At 39.4% G+C, this 21,428-nt stretch overlaps 1 protein-coding gene across 1 annotated transcript in view; it reads right to left on the reverse strand.

Moving 5' to 3' along the window:
• The window catches only part of AAGAB (alpha and gamma adaptin binding protein), a gene marked incomplete in the record, with an annotated part of 888,073 nt that overhangs the window by 10,770 nt on the left and 855,875 nt on the right, over window positions 1-21,428 (reverse strand).

A 21,428-nucleotide genomic window follows, 5' to 3' on the forward strand; every position in this document is an offset into this window, starting at 1 on the left:
ACATGCAAACTCTAGCCATCCCAAGGGGCCTTGTCAGCTATAAATTCACAAAGACTGCAGACAGGACAATCCGGCTTATCTAAACAATCTTGTCTTGACTTGTAATTTATTAAGCTTTACGAGTGACACTGAGCAGAAGCTACTGATGCATCCACGTGTAATAAAAAGGAATTTCAGCTTTTGTGCGACTTTCACAACTTGTTTCGTCAGATCAACTTTACTGTCCTTAATTTAATATTTAGTTTTATATTGTTTGTGTTATTTTCCTCAGAGAAGCTGACTTAAGTACACTGAATTCTGTGGCAACTAATTTTAACTATTCTTTTCTTTTAGAATTTTTTATTCATTTGCAGCTGAATATGGACTCCTTAAACAAGTATGCTATTAATGATTTGTTAAAGCACAAACATCTTGTACAGTGTAATAAATGCTATGTATATTTAAAGGTAACACCTGATAAAGTATGGTTCTGTAACATTTTACCATAACAGAACATGCCCTTTCCTTCACTGCTGCAGTATTCTTTACATCTGGGATTCCCTGACTAGTGCAGCCCAATGTCCAGCCAGTACACTAAAGTCTTTATTTTGCTTTAAGGTACGCCGTTAAGTCACACGTATGCTCCTGATGTAGCATAGGACATAAAGGTGACATCCGGACATACCATCCTCAAAACTGACAGCCTCAGCAAGAACGCCATTCCAAGGAAAACCAAGAGATACCAGTACATCCAGAAGAGAAATGGACAAGGGGAGGAGGGAGGGAGGGAGTGAATACTGCAACAGTGAAGGAAAGGACATCCACTGTTATAGTAAGATTTTACACAACTGTACTATGTCCTTTCACATCACTGTTGCAGTACTTTTAACATCTAGGAGACTGTAAGAGCTGATGACAAAACTTGGGAGGAGGAAGGACCAACAGAGCCCTCTAGGAAACTATGAAGGATGGCCCTAGCAAAAAAATCTCTAGCTCTGGAGATTCCATCTAACTTGCAGTGCTTGGTAAAAGTATGCATGAAAGTCCAGGTAGCTGCTTCAAGAATGGAGTTAGTATCCAAACCCTTGAAAAAAGCACCAGAAGAAGCCACAGCTCTAGTAGAATGAGCCTTTACAGAAGAAGGAAGGCTCTTACCATGAAAAGAAAAACAAAAAGAAATACCCTTAGATATCCAAGAAGAAATAATTTGCTTGGAAACAGCTAATCCTAGGGACCTAGGATGAAAAGAAACTAGCAACTGATCAGATTCTCTAATAGACTTAAGCTTATCCAAATAAAATCTGAGTTGTCTAGGCACACCCAAAGTATGCAGCACCCTCTCACCAGAAGACTGCAAAGATGGGAAAAAAGTAGTAAATGAATAGACTGATTAAGTGACAACTCATTAACCACCTTGTGCATAAAAAGGATTAGTATGCAAAGACATCCTCTGTCCTTATGAAACACCAAAAAAGAAGGGCAAGTCATAATGGCTTGAAGCTCAGACACCTGTCTGGCAGAAGTAAGGGCCAACAAAAGAACAATCTTCCAAGAGCAATGTTGCAAGGAAGCTGAAGCAGCAGGCTCAAAAGCAGCCTGAATCAATTTCTCCAAAACAAAATTAAGATCCCAGGGAGGTGGAACAGGCTTCCTGGGAGGCCTAATATGAAGGGCACCTTTATGGCATTGTTTAGCTTCAAATTTAGAAACTAAAGGAGGAGATAAAGGCTGAAAAGTGGGCCTTAACAGAAGAATAAGCCAACCCAGCATTAAGCATTTCACAGAAACAAGAAAGAACCAAAGAAACATCCACAGAAAGTGGATCCAGGTTACGAGAAAGACATCAAACAGCTGAAGAGTGGACAGGTGGATATGGATGAGCAATCCCCTGTCTTGTGTTAGTAGGTCCACCCTGTGAGGTAACTTGTGATGATTGCCCTTGGCTAAATGCAGAAGAGGGAACCAGTGCTGTCTCGGCCAAAAGGGAATCACCAACAAGATTTTGGGAGTGTCCTGTTGAATTCTGAACAGGACTTTTGGAATGAGATGAAGAGGAGGAAAAACAAAGAAACATCCCCTTCCAAGAAAACGAGAGAGCGTCCACCTTCTATCTATGCCAGAGGACCTGAATTAGAACTAGACTAGACCTTATCTGGACCAGAGGACTCTGGCACAAAATACAGGAAGTTGCCTGTTCAGAAGGGAGGCAAACAGATCTACTTGAGGAGTACCCCACTGGTGGACAATGTCCGGAAACACATCCCTGTGAAGCATCCATTTGTGGGACTGAGTTAAGGACCTGCTCAGTGTGTCTGCCACAATGTTTTGACCTGAAAGAATTAAACTGCCTGAAGAGTCACTTGATACTAGTCAGCAAGATCCCATACTAGGAGTGCCAACCAGCAAAGAAGGTAAGATCTTGTTCCCCCTGTTTGTTTATATACCGCATCACTGTGGTACTGTCTGTAAATACCTTGGGCAGTCTTGGTGATAAAAGAGGATGAAAAGCCTGTAGTGCCAGCAGAACAGCTCTCATCTGACACTGATGTGCTCTTTCTGTTGAACAAGCAACCATACCTCCTGCACCTTTAGAGAGCCAAAAGCTGCGTCCCATACCATGTCTGAAGCATCTGTGAACAGTTCCCGAGAGGGAAGAGGGGGATGAAAAGGGAGCCCTGTATTTATAGAGAAGTGCTGGATCCACCAGTGAAGTTCCTTCTTGAGACAAGGTAGAAGAGGGACAACAAATTCTAGAAGATGTGCATGCGGAAGTCGAACAGACTTCAGGAACCACTGAAACCTTCTCATGTGGAGTTTGGCCAGAGGGAGCATACAACATAGGCATGGTGGATGCCATGAAACACAGAGCTCTCAGAAACTCCCTGGCTGTAATGAAGGCCAGACAAAGAAGAGTTTGAAAGAAGGAAACGAGAGTTAAGGCCTTGGGAGGAGGAAGGGATGCCAGCATAGGCACCATCTGAATCCTGCAACCCAAAAAAACATGATCCTGAGAAGGAGTCAATAGAAGACTTTTTGATATTTATTGTGAACCCCAGGCTCTGAAGAAGGGAAATGGCAAAATGACAATTTTGCAACAGGATCTCTGGAGAGAATGCCTGAATCAGCAGGACGTCTGAGTAAGGAAATACTTGGATCCCCTGAAACCTGCAAAAAGCAATCACAGGAGTGAGGCATTTGGTGAATACCCTTGGAGCAGTAGAGAGGCAAAATGACAAAGTAGAGAACTGAAAATGCCAGGAGGCAAGAGAGAAACAAATACTTCCTGAGAAGGGGATGGATTGGAATATGGAGATAAGCGTCTTTGAGATCCAGAGATACCATATACGCCTGAGGAAGCAAAAGAGGGAACAGATTCTGAAGGGACATTTGAAAAGCGAGCACCTTCAGAAAAGTGTTTTGACGACAGAGTTCTTGAATAGGCAACAAAGTACCCTTTTTCTGGGTACTAGAAGCATCCTGGAATACACTCCCTTTTGAATAGGAAGGGGGACATAGTTAATACTACTGAAAATATGGAAGTAAAATGGATTTTGCATTTAGGAGTACGCAGAAGCTTGGGTTTGAATGATAGTGTTCCATTGAAGCCAGTGCTAAAATCCAGAAGGTTAAAATAACATTATTTAAGTAAATGTTGCTTCAATATGAGAAGACTACATAAATACATGCAGGGATTTGGGTCAACATGATAGTAATCTCTGGAGCCATCTTTAGTATAGATATTACTAAAGACAAGTATTTGTTAAAATATATGAAATATAAGTATTAAAGTATATGTACTTATTAGGTGGACAACACATGCATTCACTAAGCAGAATGTATGTATATTTACTAAGTTGTTGAGTGCTCACTGCTTGCATTTTTATATACATTTTTATGCTTATGTCTATAAACACAAGCAGTTAACCAAATGGGGAATATATGCAGGTACTTAATATATGCATTTGTTAACTGATTTTTTTTTTATATATTTTTGTTTGTATTTTACTTTTATTTATCTATATGTTTTTGTCTTTATACTTTGTGCATGTGGTTTTTAAACAGAATTTATCTGACTTTGGTAATTAATCACGGGTAAAACATAACCATGGTAATTAATTAATTGTTGAGTGCTGAATTAACTTTGAGTGGTAGGATTGGTTGTTCTTGTAATGAATTAAAAGTATTTAAGTGTTGTTGCTGTTTGAATGAACTGTCTGATGACGCAATAGTTACCATTGTGAAAGCGCTCACCATTCTGTATTAAGAAAGAGGATTTTACTTTTTGTGGTTCAGCTTTTTTATTCCAGTTACCTTCTTACTGGGCACCTATGTTTCACAATTTTCAACGTTTGGGCTGGTTTGGATTTATTTGTTTGCATCTTGTTTCGTAAGGTAGCCAAGCCTATACCCTTTTTCTAGTAATTCCTTACAACTTTCAATGTCCTTATTACATTCTTTCTCATCCACCACTTTATAAATATTTTCATCGGATAAATGGCCCATACACATTTTAAAATATTGTGTACAGTGCAAAACTAAGATCTTTTGGCTCTTATCTGAGGGTTTAATAATTATATCCTTTCTTATACCGAGATTTTGCAGTGCCTTCCAGTCTTCTTTGGTTAAATTATAGCGCACTTTGCCCCTTTCCTTAAAATTCCTGTAAACTAACTTCTAAAGCATAATTAACCATTGAAGAAAACTGCTGTATAACTTCATGTAAAAACGGGGGAATAAACTTATTCTTATAAGGAACTTTTGAAGTGTCTAACAAACAATAAGCATTAATATCATCATCAAATTAAAAAAATGAATTACAAGAATAAAACATATCACGTTCCACATCATCTACATCAGATTCATTAAGTGAAACATCCTTAAAAACATTTTTTTATTTTACATTTGTTGATCCTTCTTAGTTTCAAAATAATCTAACGGATACAATTTTCTAAAAAGTCGAAAAGGTTCTATTTGCAGAACATTCTTCCTTGGCAGATTCGTGAGAACAAACTTCAACCCACACTGTAAAACTGACAATTCAGTAGCAGTAAAATGAACACCAGATAAATTAACAATTAAATTATTACATTCTATAACATCAGTTTGTTTAATTAAACTACAAATACTTTCAAAGTCAATATCTGGTTTTCTTACTATTATATTTGTTAAATTGTCTATCCTTATTGCTTTCATAGCGTTCCCTTTTTCGGTTTCTGTTGTCGTGCCCATGTTTCTCAAAGTTACGAAAATGGTCTTTCCAATAATTAGGCTGTTTGGGTTGTGGTAATGGAGGGTAAACACTTCACCTTCCGACTCCCCTATGCTGTCCATCACCTCAGTAGAAGTGAAAGAGACATTAGCTTGTCTTTTCTGCTTACTGGCAGTAGGTTTATAATCTCCTCAATGATTCTGATTGGCCAGTTTCTTAAAAATGCTCCCCAAACTGTAATCTCGGAGATTTCTCTCCAGTTTATTAATTTTTCTTTTAATATCATCACCAGATGCTCTTCTGATTTAACATTAAAGGAGCACAGTACTTGCTCAAAACTGGCTGTGCCCAATTGACAAGACAGAGCAGAGCATGATGCAGTAATATCTTCCTTGAGTTTCCACGATTTGATTATGTCTCTCTCTAGAAAAATTTGTAGCCAGTCCTTCACACATTTATGTGCCGCAGCAATCCATCTAGTCTCAAATTGGGCATCTGTAGCATCAGAAGCATCAAAGGGTGTGGTAGGGCTTTTAACAAATCTTAGACCCCGTGGCATAATATCGAAGTCTGAGTAACGTTTCACGCCCAAGATGTTAAAACAAACAACATTTTCTTTAATAAGTAATCTCTCCAAAGAGTCAATATTGTCCCGGATATCGGCTGAGAGATTACCAGATTCGAGTCTACCAACATCCTGAAAGAGATTATTAGATCTTTTATTCCTGCCTTCTTCCAGCAGCCTTTCCCAAGATCTAGCAGGCTCGACACCCAAAGCTGCTGAAGCATCCCTCCAAAGGACAATCCCTTTACAATAAGTCACATTGTGAAAAAGTTCTCTTTTAAAGAATTATTATTCCCTAGTCACTTACTAGAGCAAGGCAAGATAAGTAGATGAGTGAATGTCTTTTAATTCAGAATAGAATAGAAATTAAATGGATTATCAAGTTTAAAGCACATGCTAGTCCAGGCTTGAATGATAAAATTCCATTAAAACCTATTATGAAAAACAGGAAGTTAGTAGTCAAATAGATTAGGGTATTAGCATATATTACACATATATATTTTTATAGATTTGATACTTGGAGTATTTTTAATTATTCTATTTATATTTTTTATATAATCAAATATATATGTTCAATCTAATTTTTTACGTCAGTATTACTTAATGTCTGACCTAACACAGATGTCAGTATTTTATTTGTTTTTTTACTTTTCATATGTTTTATTTAGTCCATGACTAAGATGAATGGTGATGTCACTGAAATTAATTATTCAATTAACTGTTCAACATATATAAGACAGCTGTTGGTTCTGTTACTTGTTTGCTAATGGTTTGAGAAAGCCTTTTGGCGAAAGCACTTGCCTATTTTTCTGTGCGTCTGAATTAAAAGACATTTTGCTTCACGTGGAACGAGTCATTCTTGCCTATAATTATATCACTAGACTGCTACTCAACTGCTGCTGGAGACTATTTCATGCTGAAGATTTTGTTCCCTGTTGGGTTGCTCCTAAGCGTACTTATTTATTAATTTTACTTTTTGCCTTGTGACTGGCTTCGGAGCATTTATCCTTTGGTGGTTAGCTTTTTATTCTGTTGCTTAAGTAATTTAATTGCAAACTATTTTTCAAAGTTAGCTGGACTGAGATTAACCTCTTCTTTTCCAGTATCCTCTGTTACAATATATATTCATTTCAACAGTTTATTTTTCTGTCCAGCACAACACACTGTTGGTACATATTTAACACAAGCAGCTTTACAAATACATTTTCAACACAAGCATCTGTACAAATCAGTTTGATATATAAATGACATATTTCTTTACAAAACTCCAGCTACCTATGCTAGCATATGTAACACATCCACCATCCGACTTCTCCTGGCATACCTGGCAATACCTCACATCGTCACAGTATGAACAAAATATTTCAAACTTATACAATGGTAAACAAAGGAAAGAAAACATTCCAAATTCATACATCTGGGACAGGACATTTACCTTAGCTGTCAATACAGAAAGACAAAACATGAGCAGATGGGGAACAGAGATATGGCCATACCATGATACAGAATCTTTAGGAAAGCAAAGGTAAGGGAAAGGGACAGCAGTTAAATGTAGTTAATAACAGGACAATTTAAAGGAAGGAAAAAGAGAGTCTGTGTTAGAATTTCTTAAATATTAATTTCCAGAACCAAGGATCAAGTTCTTGGGGGGGGGGGGGAGGACACCTAGTGGATAGCAGTTATAAAGCTGGTGGCTCCCAACAACAAGACAAAGCAATTAAAATACAGAGATCAGAAAACAAGTTCAAAGAAAAAAAATGGTTGTGAAGATTTTAATTTATCTCATATATTTAACTGCTGAACCTTTCACTTTAGGATTATTAAAGAAAAGGGCATCAGAAACTTTTGATTAGCAAACAGTGTCACCAGCTACTGGAGACTAATGGTTCTCTTCTGTATTGGGATTCTCTGCAGACTGGCATTCATCTTCTAATGACAATACGTCCAAACATTTTGGGACACACTGGAAATATTTTCCCCTTTTTTCTACAAAAAATATTTTATTAATGAATCTTTTTCAATGTATGAAATTCTTCTTCCAAATCAGAAACCTAAATAACATGCTTTCAAATTTCACAGCATATAAAAAGTCCCAAAATTATGTACTGTGAGGAAATGGAAAGAAAGTGAACCATCAATACTGTCTATCTTACTGGTACCAACTTGGTAAACTATGTTAGCAAGTGTTAAGGATACAGAAATTTAATTTATACCAAAGAAGATATTAACTTTATAGTCAACAGTTAAGAATGTGTTAAAAAAAAATTCTTAAACCAACACATTCAAACACAAAAAAAAAAAAAAATATATATATATATATATATATATATATATATATATATATATATATATATCTGCTAAAGCATTTAGTAAATGTTGTCATGATGAAAGAAATTAAATTATGCCCAACACATCCCTTCTCTACCCTATCTTAACTAAACTTCCCTTTCCTATTTTTTATTTGAAGGAAAAAAAGCAATAAAAATGATTTTAACATAACTCAGGGGGTGTTGTTTACAACTATTACACAAAGGGGCTCGATATGCTATCCAAACAAAATTCAGAATGTTAGGATAGCATGCTACTAAACAGAGCAGGCTGATTTTTCTGTCACCCTAGTTTAATGCAGTGAGTGCATGAAGAGTACAAAACATTCACAGCCCTAGGAAATTTCCAGAAGTTGCTTGTTACAAAATATCAAACCTTTTGACCAGTCTCCCAAGCAATTCTAGGCAAGACTACATTTACACCAACTCTGTAAAACACCTTCTAGGTATGATGGCAAACCCTGCTAGTAAGTATATTACAAGATCGAAGCTTTACTTAATCGAATAAGTACAGCTCGAACTTGTAATATCGAAACCGTAAATTGTCGAATGGCCGATTTAACCCAGGGAAACACTTTCTTTGGCCGTTATGTGGAGTATTCCCGCTTCTCCAATTTGGAGCGATCTCGGAGTTGGTATATTTACAACCCCCCCCCCATTTGATTTCAGATGTAAAGTTTATTTTTTTTTTTTGATTCGGCCAAGGGAAGCGTTTCCCTTGGTTGAATCGGCCGTTCAACAATTTTAGCTTTCGATATTACGAGATCGAGCTTTAGCTACTCCATTAACTAATGCTTCAATTGTGTTATATAGATGCACTAGTAACTGTTAGAACTTGCTGACCACACTAATCAAAATCATTAGATTCATGATCAAGTCAAACGGAACATCACTGTCTAACATGGGGAAAAGGCAGGGTGGCTATCACCCAAAGAAGTTTACTACTGACTTGCACCATAATATTTAATGAGAAGGTCTATCCTTCCTAACAAAAGGATTAATGCTACCAGTTGTTAGGACTGCTTTGCAGATTAAACTTACCCAGGATGCTTGCAATGACTATCCTTTTCCCATCAAGTGCTACAGGATATTTATTTACTTATTTGACATTTGCTAACCGAGATAGTCTGTCTGAGCAAAAGCCCTTTTTCAGTGAAGGCTCAGGGAGAAAAGCTCCACAGTACAAACAAGCAAGAAAATTTATAAAAATGAAGATGAATACAGTGAAAATTTTACAATAAAACAGTTAAACAACTGTAGATAAACCTCCACAGTACAATACAGTAAGAGGCATTATAACATTGGAGATAAAAAACATAGCAAAGAAATATACAATAAAACATTTGAATGAATTTACATAACACATTGGGTTTTCTTCAGAGGGTAACTGTACAATACAGAGCAGTTAAGCGAGTTACAGTAGTAGAGAAGGGAGTAATAGAGAGGATAGTGATACAGAAAGGGGTGGGTTCATGAGGGATGATTACAGAGGCAAATCCATGTGCTATAAGGTACATTTTGAGAGTTTTCTTGAATTTGGGATGTAGCCTATGCTTCTAAGGTTCATGGGGCTCTTGTTCCTGCAACAGCAGTGAAGTAGCTGTAGAGATTCTGTCCAATAGATTTTTTAGGTCTGTGAATTTGTAAGAGACATTGGTCAGAGCTTCTGAGGGATCTGGGACATCCTAGGGCAAGATAATATGGATAAGAAGAAGTTGGGTAAATAAGCTGATTAAGAAACTCTAGCCAGTTGAGTGTCTGAAGAGTATGACAGTGGTGTGATCTTGAGGGCAGATTGGTTGCAAATCTAGCAACTTTGTTGTAGGTAGTTTCAAGTTTGGAAAGTAGTCAAGACTAAGTTGGTTAAAATTTAAGAGCTGTAAAAGAGGTTAGGGAGAAGGTAAGCTTGGGCTAGTGAGATCCTGGAGTTGGGTGTGAGGAACCTTTTGTTTCGATAGAGTAAACCAAGCTTTTGGTGGGTTTTCTTGATGCAGTTAAGTACATGAAGGTCAATTTTAGTGGAGTGCCCACTACTACTCCAAGCAATTTAGTGTGTGATTCAGCTACGATCGTAGTGTTGTTGAGGGAATAGATGGTGAATGATGACTTAAGATGGTAAAGGGATTTTGGAAGGAAGGTAAGTTTTGTCTTTTTAGGGTTTAGTATGAGTTGGTTGTTAGTAAGCATGTTCCAGAGAGGTTGAAAGATGTTTTTGTCAGAATTAGCAGGTCAGTGGGACTGTCAACAGTAGAAATTATGGTGGGTCATCTGCCTACTGTATGAGGGAAGATTGAGGACAGGATGTGTGAAGCTGGTTAGTAAAAATGTTAAAAAGTAGGGGGCCTAAAATAATGCCTTGAGGGATGCCCATTTTGATGGGGAGAAAAAGGAGAAAGAGCAGAGAGCCATTTTACACATTGCAGTCTGTCTGTGAGGCAGCTATTGAACAAGGACATAGTTGCTGAGGAGAGGTAGAGTTGAGAGAGTCTGGAGAGGAGGATGGGGTGAGACACAGTGTCAAAGGCTTTGGAGAGAGATCTAAAAAGATGCAGGACACTAGTTTATCATTGTCTCTAGCTCGGGAGATGGAGTTAGTAAAGGAAAGAAGTGTAGTAGTGATGCTGTGGTGGGGACTGAAGCCATGTTTAGTACGGGGTAATTAAGTTTTCACAAGTAACATTAGCTGAGATTTGTTTATAAACACAATGCTCAAGAATTTTGGAGAGGGGACAGAGTATGGGAATAGGTCAATAATTAGAGAGCTCAACAGAATTTCCACCTTTGTGGACTGGCATAGTGTGGAACTTTTTCCAGAGGGCAGGAACAATGGATTCACTACTTGAGCGGTGTATGAGGCTGGAGACAGGATATGCTATGGAGACAGCAGCAGCTTTTAGGAAGAGAGGCAGCAGGCTGTCAACTGAAGGGGAACCTAGTTTATGTTTGATGAGAAGTTATTTGATGTAGCTGATTGGAATGAGTTTAGTGAGAAAGGACTGTTTTGAAGTCAGGGGGGTAAGTAGGGGTTGTGGGGCTGGGTGGGTGGACAGTTTGCATAAGTTTGCTGATGGTATCTATGAAGTATGAATTGAAAATTGAAGCAGTTTCAAGGGGTGTGTTATTGGGGCAGGGATTTGGACGTAAATGATTTCCTGGTGGATAAATTTGTTGACAGTATTCCAAAATGTTTTAGGGTTCCTAGGTTCAGTATCTTGGGGCGAGAGGTAGTAGTTCTTTTTGTCAGAGTCTGTGTGTTTTTGGTTAAATTTCAGTTCCCTATATTGTTGGTAGTGTGTGGAAGATTTGGTCGTAGTCCAGAGTTTCCAGGCACAATCTCTTATGGACAAGAGACAGAGCAGACTTAGCCAAAGGGAACACAGTGATTTGACTCTTGACAGTTCTGGGAGGGGCAAGGGTGTTCACAAAATGTTTAGAGAGATGGAGTTGAATTGAAGGACAGCTTCATCTAGAGATAAGGAAGAGAGGAAAGACCAGTCAATAGCAGACAGAGAATTACTGAATGTATCCGGGTTGAAGTTGGTTAGCATTTGGCACTCTCTAAATTTATGAGGTCTAGAGAGATGGGGGAGAATCTTTGGACGCGTATAGGGGAGTGGTCACTGACAGAGTCTGGTAGGGATTCAGGGTAGTGATAGAGGTCAGGCTTAGAGACAAGTATCCAATCCAAGATAGAGCAGGTATTTGTGGGTTTATGAAGAAAAGTGGGTGAAGAGCTAACTTGAGTGTATCCACATAGGTTTATGCTAGTGGTGGAAGATGAGGGTGAGACAACTGATATTAACATCACCTAGCATTATTGTTCCATTATGTATATTTTTAGACATCCACTGAAAGATTTGTTCTAAAAGGGTGATGTTCTGTCCAGGAGGCATACAGATGGCGACTATGGTTAAGAGTTTTATGATTGTCGAGTTTGCATTTGGCAATAATGAGTTCAGCTGGGTGAAAGGAAGGGGGGTTAATTGGGGGTTGAATAGAATGAGAGATGTTTGAGACTAGGTTTAGGTACCTGCTGAAGTGTTTGTGAGGTATAGGTAGGACTTAATGAATTAGAGTGTGGGCCAGGGTTTGGGTGAATGTCACCTTAGAGTTGAAGGATGTTTAGTGGGAGGAAGAGACATGATGTATAGGGGTAGGGTAGGTGCAATTTCTGTTTAATTCTGTGGAATGAGGGGAATTTTGGACACAGTTTGATTTTGGGGTGATTGAATTTGGTACATGAGAAGAGTGAAGGAAAAAAGGGAGAGATGTAGTGGCTACTGGTGTCAATTGTGTTATGAGAGGAGGTGGGAGAAGAGAGGAATAGGTTTAGCTGAATGTGGTAGGAAGCGAGGTTACTTAGGAGAAGGAGAAAGGGTAAGAAGAGAGGGAGGAACGTATTGGAAGACGACGAAAATATGAAATGGGGGGTAAATGCCTGAAATAGCTAGTGGAGGGGGAATGAAGCTGAGATCCCTCATAAAATCCTCCAAAGCTAGTTACGAAAACAAAACTGCCACTGACTCTAAAGACAACCACAAAGCATTCTACAGCTATGCCAAGAATCTCAATGGCAACATTCAGATCTGCTCTGAGTTACAGCACAATGGCACTAAATATACAGAACCAACTGATATTGCCAACATCCTGGCAGATAGGTTTAGGGCTAACTTTACCCCCCTCTCACCCCCTAGAAGGCCCATCTCTATACCGGAAGAATGCAAAGTTCCTGTAATCACAGCTGCACAGGTAAAAAAACACACTCTCCAAAGCCAAGAACAAAGCATCCATGGGACCTGACAATATCCCAGGCTGCGTTCTACATGAACTACAGAATGAACTGGCACCCTACCTAAGTACCATGTTCAATCATAGCCTCACCTCAGGCTTTCTGCTCACTGAATGGCACACCACGACAGTTATCCCACACCACAAAGGGGGAGCCATGACGGACCCCAGGAATTACCGCCCCAGCAGCCTGATGAGCCTGGTCTGCAAGGCCATGGAACGTATCATCATGGAACTCATAAACAAAGACATTGGTACTCTCCAAACTCTGGACCCTACCCAATTTGCGTTTGTAAAAGGCAGATCATGTCTCCTAAACCTGACTGACTTCTTTGAAGCAGTCACCAAAGCCACAGATGAGGGTAAGGTGGTTCACACAGCTTATCTAGATCTCGCCAAGGCTTTCAACACCACCCCCCACTCTGGAATTAAAGATAAGCTCACTAAACTAGGTATAAATCCCTGTGTCACAAGATGGGTTGCCAACTGGATCATGGACAGAACCCACACTGTGCCCTAGGCAGACCATCTCAAAAAACTCCAGTTTTACTCCGTCGCATATCGCCTACTCAGAGGCGATCTCTGCCTAACATACAAAGTTATGTCAAACCCAGAGCTGTTGGACATGCTCCACTTAAACAAATTCCAATCCCTCTGAGCTACATGCTCTAGGGACCTAAACCTTGTCACCACAATAAACAGAACATGCTGGAGGGATAGATTCCTGTCCCAAAGACTTCCCATACTCTGGAACAGACTACCTATGTCAAACAGAGCTCCTCATTAGCACTCTTCAAAAAAATCTTGATGATTGGATGGGAAATAGGAAATTCACCCCAGGGATTACTTCTGTGGCTCTGCTCGACAGGGGCACAGGAAAATAATTTTCTTGGGTGGTGAAAGCCAGGGTACCTTTTTGGCTAGGCTTATATAGGCCCTAGGGCTAATAGCCTAGTACCTACCCATGAACCTATGAGATCAGTGAGCAAGGGTGGGAGGAGATAGGTGTAGTGAGTCGAAAGGTGGGAGGGGTTATTTTAGGAGGGGCATGTTGTGATTGGTTTGTGAGTACAGGAAGTTGGGGACCAGAGGCGGTGAGGTTAAGATGGTTAGTTACAAAGGTAATTGATGTGGGGGTGGGTGGGGATGAGGGTAGGGTAGAGAAGTGGACTGAGACCGAGTGATGCAAGGGCGAATGCAGTGGGCAGAAGCTTTGAGGCAGCTTGCCAGACCACAGTAGAAAAAAATCAGTTAGTAATGTGTGCCCCAAAACAGTGGAGCAGTTAAGAGGAGACCGTTCCTTTTTTGGTAAGAAACGTATGCACATAATAGCAACTTAACACTTGCTGCTTATTAGTTCTGTACAGTTTAACAGCTCTTGGTATTAACAGTTGCTAAAAAGAGAGAAGAATGGAGGGAGAAAGTTCAGGGGAAGGGGGAGTCCAACAATATTTGTTTGAGTTAGTGAGCATGCCATTGGTCAAATAAGCACTGAAGTATTGCACTACACAAACTTTCCTAATACACCAGGAAAATTACTGAAACTAATAAGTTTCCTTACAGGTGAGACTTGAAAGTCTTGTACTTCTTGCCACGGGGAAGATATGCATCTGTCCAGATCTTTGTTATGCCTTGTTAAGGTAGAGATAAAGGTCTGTAGGCATTTCTTATGATTTTGTGCAAACATTCTTCAGTCATCGCATAAAACATTTGACTACTCCCTTTAAACACTGTTCCTATCTACCAGCTCATTCCTCAGTAACAAAAACTTAACAGTCAATTTTTTTTTTTTTTTTGCGGGCATTGTTAAACTGAAAGATGTCTGCAAGGCACTGGGGCAAAAATGGCAATGAATAAAAAAAAAAAAAACACTTTTGCAGAGACAGTAAGCCCACCTTCCCAAAAAAAGCCCATATTTACCCTTATAATTTAACTTTATGGCTGCACGACCATTGACAAAAGCGAAACACACTTCAAGGTAACAAACTGCTTGCATATATTGTGGTCGCACTGTACAGCAAATATGTAAAACTGTTCTGGGACAAAGTTCAGTAGTGGCATACAGGGATAAAGCCTTGTCTAAGACTCAGGTGACCCAAGTTCAATAAGAGACTCAGATGCTTGACTGTGCAGCTGGAAGGATGGACACGAGTCATGGCTGGCTGGGTCAGGCCACTACTCCCAACTCCGACCACTGCTGAAGAGCAGGGATAGTGTAGAATGGGTGGGGTCAAGGACAGTGCAGGGTCACACAAGCTAGTGATGGCATCCTTGGGTCAGCTACAAGACAGAGTGCACACGTTGACAGATGGGAGCACCTACAGTGATACAGATGCCAATATCACCCCTCAATGGGACGTCTTCATAGAAAATACTCTCATAACTGCCAGGATGTTGGCAAGAGAATTATACTCCCTGATGTGTGTGTCTGGATGACTGTCTCTTCAGACAGCTGTTGCCTTTGTGTATCTGAGGGAAGAAGCCTCACCCTAGGGAAAAAGGGCTCCAGGATAATCAGCAGGGCAAAAAAAGCAATTAGGTAAAAAAGCCCCTTCCACCTTTCCTTTACTGCCAAATTCTAAGTACATGTAAATAGGTGCACTGACACATCTGTCCTCCTCAGAAATAAATACAATGCCAAATTCAAAAATATACTGTTGTGGTGGAATCCTATAAACGAAAAAAAATCTGTGTGCAAAACATACATTTAACTTTCAAGCTACCAAAAATGCTCGTTACATTAAACTAACTCATTACCCTGAGTGAAACCACCAAATGCCGATATGAGGTAAAAGCAGCCAGCAAGGGGACAGACAACTACAAAGCCTTCTTTAGCAACACTGGAAACTTCAGAAACCATGCCTAGCACTGTGCAGAGGCAATAGCAAATACCATATATTCAGACACAGAGAACATCGCAAATCTATTAATGGACAAGCTTAGTTCAAACTTCACCCCCCCTCCCCTCTAGCATTTTCAGACCACATACCGGCATCTATACTTTTCCTCAACTCTCCCAGGAACAAGTCTTCAAGGTGCTATCTAAAGTTTAGAACTCCACTTCTATGGGAATGGATAACATACAACAGTTCTTACTGGCTTGCTTGAAACATGACTTGTCAGATCCTCTGTAGAAACTATTCAGTATTAAACTCAAAACAAGCTTTGTGCCGGATGAATGGAGGACAGCAACAGTTACTACCATGCACAATGATGAGCCTTCAATGGACCAAGGCAACTGTAGACCCAAAAGCCTAATCAGCTTTATCTGAAAGGCTACTGAAAGGATCATTATGGAATTAATAAATATGGATATAGGTAAATCTACGGATTCTTGACCCAAGCCACTTCAGACTTAAGGTCAGATCTTGTCTACTTAACCTGGCTGACTACTTCAAAAACATTTAAGTGAGGAATAAGGGTGTCAGCACATACCGATATCTAAATCTCGCAAGGGTATTTGATACTATCCCACATTATGTTATCTGTAATTCCTTATGTAACTCGCTGGATACCAAATTGGCTCACAAACAGAACTCGGGAAATAAGGGTAGGTGGCTTGACCTTCTCCAAAAGACTTGTCACAAGTGCTGTGCCAAATGGTTCAGTCATTGGACCACTCTTCTTTGACATTTATTTCTTGAATATCAAAGCAAATGTTAAGGGCTTTATGCTGACCAAGTCAGTGGATGACTGCAAACTTGGTGCTGTCAAACTCCACTAAGGATACCAGGTGCCTTCAGGAGGGACCTGTCCCAAACAATAGCTGAAAATCATGGACTAAACCAAATGCCAGGAAATGTATAATCATATCCTTTGGCAAGCATGCCCCCCATTATAATCCTACTGATAGCACACTCCTAAAAATTGATCCAGTGGTTTGGGACCTAGGAACCAATGCTGGTAAACTGTCCTTAAATCATTACATATATACTACTGTAAGAAGGTCCTTTTTCACTGCACAGCTTAATACAAAAGGTATGGTTGTCCAGGTCTAGGAATGTGATCATTCTACTGTTCTTGGCACTCATCATGCTGATCACAGAGTATAATGGCCCTGTTGCTCTGTACTTGTCCAAACACTTGATACAAATTGAATGACCACCATGCTTTCATACTTAAAAAAAAAAAAAAAAATAAAAGATGATTTATATATATATATATATATATATATATATATATATATATATATATATATATATATATACATATACACACACACACACACACACACACACACACACACACACACACACACACACACACACATATCAAGGGCCTAAATCATAAAAACTATGCAGACATTCTCAAAGCTTTATCCATCTTTTCCATATCATACAAACTGCTGAAAGCCATACTATGCCTCCTTTATAAAGGCTCAATAGACCCTATATCCTATCAGACCTACTGCACACAGGTCCAGTGGCAGCATAAATACCAGCTCAAGGGATTTTAATCTCCTTTTGCAAAATAAACAGAAGACACTGGAGGGGCAGATATGTAGCACAAAATATCACTTTTCTGGAACCATCTTACTTCTATACATAAAGTGAAGTACTTCTCTTACTCTATTCAAAAATGATTTGGACAGATGGATGGGTAAAAAACAAACTCACTCCCCGTTTAGCACCCTTGTTGCTCATGATTAGTTGAAGCATGCATATCTTTTGCCAGTCTCTGAATTGTTCATAAACAAAATAAAAGGGATAAAACTACCATGTGAATGTAAAGCTAAGCTTCTTAAGATCATCATGTATCAACAATCTAGTAAGTACCTATGAACCTAATTATTCTGGGACTGCTGTATTTGGCATGCTAGGGCCAGGGACACTTCATCTGATGTGAAAATGTGGCTGAATAGAAGATTTCCCTTGATAAACATCTACTGGGGCACAGCTATGCCACCCACAAAGTAGTGACACGCTGAAAAGGTAGAAACTTGCACCCTGACCACAAAATACTTAAGACCTAAAGCAAACAGGTATCTGAGTTACATGAGAATCCTCTGTAAACTCACAGACTGAAAGGGTACCTTCTCCACCAAAGGTATTTCCTACACTCAAAAGAATACATGTGGCAAGTGCAATGCTTTCTAGTAGCCTCACTGATGACTGATACTTCTGACAAATAGTCTATCAGGATAAGGGGATTTATATGAATAGCGCGGCATGAAAGTGAATCTGGTTACTGCCATCACTGAGGAGGAATCTTCTAGCTTGTGCTGAGGTGCACATTTGCATGGCTAGGGACTGGACCCACTTACACTATACCTTTTTGGTCATCAGCAGGTGACAAGGTTAGGTTTTGGTCTTTCTTCCATAAATTTGGCAATAAGATGTGGAAAAAGAAGACAAAGATGGAGGGCAACAGTAATCTTCTATGCTGCAGAGAAGTGCTGTCTACAGTCCACCTACCCATGCGCTGCATCAATTGACAGAACTGAAGAGTACTGTTTGCTACTATAATGAAAGTATCAATCTCAAGGGTTCCACTCTCCATAAAGGTCTTCACAAAGTAGGCTTTCATTAACCTGTGCTCCCGGAAAGGACAGTGGCCACCAGCAGAGTGTGACTGACAGTGTCAGTAAGCAACAATCAAATGCTTACTTACTGTGTACAAATACATGCTACAAATACATTCATGCAGATATGTACATAATTTTATTTAACTGCCAAGTTTTTTTTAATCTTTGACATTAAAATCATTACCTTCATGTACTTTCTTGTAATAATTCTATTACTCCTCTAAGGTTCTACTGTGAGCAGTCTTACTGGATTTTAATGTTTCTGATTTTTTTTTTGCTACCTCTGAAGCAATTCTCCCCAGGCCACTTATACAAACAGACAATACCCAGTTGGACCTTTATTGCTACCAAACAATGCAAGCACACACTCAAATAAATGCACCATCACCCTCAGTCTGAACAGGTTTATATGTGAATTCCCTCTTTCTAGAGGATCCATCTGTTCTGCACCAAGAAGAAATAGAATTTGACTCTCCAAGCCACCAACATTCGTCCTTTACCAGAATCTGTGATTCGGTGTAGGAAGAGAAACCTAAATACTAAGAATGATATAGCATTTAATGAAAGCCACAACAGAAATAGTCACTTGTCAAAAGGCATGCATGGTTCAGGTTGAAAACTGAAAATTTCTGATAAAATGCAATACATATCTAACTGGTGCTGGTGTGACCCAGTAGAAAGTGCATATAAAGAGTTTACAGATGGCATCAGTCTCTTAGGTACTGGAGACCTTCAACACTACAGAAATTGCATCCTTTACAGTATCATTTGGGCCATTACAAACCAATTTTCTAAAGATAATTTGGTCAGGATCATGACTGAAAAGAATTTCCAAAGACTTTTCTATTACAGCCAGCTTAATGGCAGTAGCCTTTAAGATGCTGAAAAGAGGGACAGGGCTTTGAGAAGGTCCGTGTTGTTTTTATGATATAGGCCTTTGATTTTCTTGGTGAGAAAGTGTTGCGGTCATTCAAATATCTGGACAGGTACATACCGAAGGGGGCATTATTATTCAATGATTTGGCCTAATAACTCAAATACAACAGAATGATCACATCCCTTGACCTGGATTGTCATACCCTTACTAATAAGCTGTGCAATGAAAAAGAATGTTCTTACAATACTAAATACATGGTGATTGAAGGACAGATCACTCTACATAGGCTCACAGGTTTTGAGCAACTGGATCAATTTTAAGGGATGAGTTGTCAATGTAAAACTTACAGGGGACGTCCTGCTTGCTGAAGTATTATACATTTTTTGTCATTTAGTTTTAGGCCATGGTTTAACACCAGCTATTTGTTTGAGAAAGGTCTCCTGGAGGATCTTGGTGTCTTCTGGACAGTTTATGACAGCACCAAGTTTACAGTTAGCAATCTTGGTCAGCCATAAACCCTTATAAACTTTGACCTCTGCAATGTAAATGCCAAAGAGGAGTAACCTGAGGACTGAAGCCTGGAATACACTGCTAATGACATGTCTTTTGGAAGAGATAGAGCCACCAGCCACCCATCCTAATTTCTTGAGTACTATAAGTGAGCTAGTCTGCTATCCACTGAGTTATGATGGAATTACATTTAGCTGGGTGAGTCTACCAGCTATACCAGTGTGTGGGTGGTGCTAAGTGTCTTTGCAAGGTATAGACATGCATTTTCCCTCATCCACTGCTTCAGTAACCCCCATGAAGAAATCAACCAGGTTAAGTAGGCGTGATCGTCCCTTGATAAAACCAAACTGGCTTGGGTCAAAAGCTTGAAGGCTGCCTATTTCCTTATTAATTCCATAATGATCCATTCCATAGCCTTACAGATGACGCTAGTCAGACTTATGGGCCTATAATTTCCCAGGTCTGTTGACACCCCAACCTTTGTGCAGAGTACTACCTGTTGCTGTCCCTCCAGTCATCAAACACAAAGCCTGTTTGCAGGCTGATACTGAATAGTCTCTCCAGGAAGTTTGGCAGGTACTGTTTCAGGCAAGCCAGTAGGAATCCTGGTATATTATCCAGCCTCAGAGAAGCAATGTCCTTGGGTTGTATTTTATTGAGCAATTTGAGGAAGGTGTAGACGCAGGTATGTGATCTTGGAATGTGGGGAGGAGGATAAAGTTTGAGCTAAATTTATCTGCTAGTAAGTAGACTAGCTATGACCTCTGAGTCTGAGTACGTGATATCATTTACTAATAGCTCTGTGCAATACTGATCATTATTTCTGAGGTTTCTAAAATAGTTAGAGAACACTTTGTGGTGGCTATTGTTACCTCATACCTAGCTCTGGGTGATTTGAGCAGGATTTGGAGTTCCCTGTTAAGTTTAGCAAGAGTGCTTTAACATCTAAAGAGTTACTTATTTTTATGTGCAATGAGCTTTTTTCTTTTATTGTACAGCCTGTTTATATTTGGGTCATAACAAAGGGGTATACTTTTAAATATGACATTATATTTATTTTGGAGGGGGACAGATGCATCTTTGCAACTAACTACATGGGCACAGAATTTGTCAGTTAAAGTATTCTACATATGCAGAGTAGTTATCAGGTTTGAAGGGGAGCTTGACTTTATCCAGGTCATCACTCAATTTTAGTAGATTAGCTTTAGCATAATCTCTGAATATCTGGTTATTGGAAGATGCTTTCAGTTTGTCTCATGGTGAATACAACTAATTTGTCTGATTTGACTAAATAGGAAATTACAATTGGCAGGGAACATAGCTGTCCAGTCTTGGTGAGAGCCAAGTCTAGAATTTTGTCACCCCTTGTTATGGTTCAAGTCTAAGACAAGCCTTGAGCTTATTAAGCCTTTTTCTCTGGGTACCAGCACTGTACTGTATGGATCTTGATCCTAATGTACATTGTGTAAAAGGTCTTTGCGCCTGATCCAAAAGATGGAAAACTTCAGCATGCCCCCATTTCACCAGATCACTAGGTAGGACCTGTACCACAGCTGTCTGGGTCACAAAAGCATTAAGATCCATACAATGTGAGCATCAGTAAAGAATTGGGAAGTGAGCATGTTCTCTTAGTTCCAAGGTGTGATACT

The sequence above is a fragment of the Protopterus annectens genome, chromosome 7.part0, assembly GCF_019279795.1.
Source record: "Protopterus annectens isolate FY-2018-M chromosome 7.part0, PAN1.0, whole genome shotgun sequence".
NCBI classification, from domain to species: domain Eukaryota; kingdom Metazoa; phylum Chordata; order Ceratodontiformes; family Protopteridae; genus Protopterus; species Protopterus annectens.